General features: G+C 39.4%; 1 protein-coding gene across 1 annotated transcript in view; it reads right to left on the bottom strand.

Moving 5' to 3' along the window:
- The window catches only part of LOC106877416 (P2R1A-PPP2R2A-interacting phosphatase regulator 1), a 21,914-nt gene extending 21,665 nt beyond the window's left edge, over window positions 1-249 (bottom strand). The window contains exon 1 of the mRNA XM_089343320.1: window positions 1-249. This exon is cut by the window's left edge and continues 725 nt beyond it. The gene's annotated coding sequence lies outside the window, so the exon portion shown is untranslated.
- Window positions 250-959: the final 710 nt, after the last annotated feature.

Genomic DNA, 959 nt, shown 5'->3' with positions numbered 1-959 from the left:
AAGTGTTATCTAGAATCCTATCTAGAAGAAAGAGTAATCCCTGTTCGCCACCACAGCCACCGCCTCCACCGCACCAGCCTCCTCCGCCACCGCCTCCACCACAGATCTGATCCCTAATTTTGTTGTTGTTGTTGTTGTTGTTGTTGCTATTGTTGCTTGCTTTAAGTCCCGCGTCCATCTCATCTTCGTCGCCTCTTGCTGCCTTCTTTTTGCATCTGTCAACTCCATACTTTAATAGCTTCCATCTTTGTCCGTATCTCTCTCTCTCTATTTGTGTCTTTATCTCTCCTACACTTTCTATCTCTCACTCTCTCTATTTGTGTCTTTATTTCTCCTACACTTTCTATCTCTCACTCTCTCTATTTGTGTCTTTATCTCTCACTCTCTCTATTTGTGTCTTTATCTCTCACTCTCTCTATTTGTGTCTTTATCTCTCACTCTCTCTATTTGTGTCTTTATCTCTCTCTATTTGTGTCTTTATTTCTCCTACACTTTCTATCTCTCACTCTCTCTATTTGTGTCTTTATCTCTCTCTCTCTCTATTTGTGTCTTTATCTCTCCTACACTTTCTATTTCTCACTCTCTCTATTTGTGTCTTTATCTCTCACTCTCTCTATTTGTGTCTTTATCTCTCACTCTCTCTATTTGTGTCTTTATCTCTCACTCTCTCTATTTGTGTCGTTATCTCTCACTCTCTCTATTTGTGTCTTTATCTCTCACTCTCTCTATTTGTGTCTTTATCTCTCACTCTCTCTATTTGTGTCTTTATCTCTCACTCTCTCTATTTGTGTCTTTATCTCTCACTCTCTCTATTTGTGTCTTTATCTCTCCTACACTTTCTTTCTCTCTTTGGCTCTGTTTTTATCTCTTCCTTACTCTTTCTTTCTCTATCTCTGATTGCTTGTCTTTCACTCTGTCTTTCTCTCTCTTTATTTCGCCTTCACTCTTTCACCCTCTCC

Source organism: Octopus bimaculoides, chromosome 27 (assembly GCF_046866305.1).
Source record: "Octopus bimaculoides isolate indiv1 chromosome 27, ASM4686630v1, whole genome shotgun sequence".
Taxonomy (NCBI): domain Eukaryota; kingdom Metazoa; phylum Mollusca; class Cephalopoda; order Octopoda; family Octopodidae; genus Octopus; species Octopus bimaculoides.
Note: the sequence above shows the minus strand (reverse complement) of the source record. Positions and strands in the feature narration are given on the sequence as shown.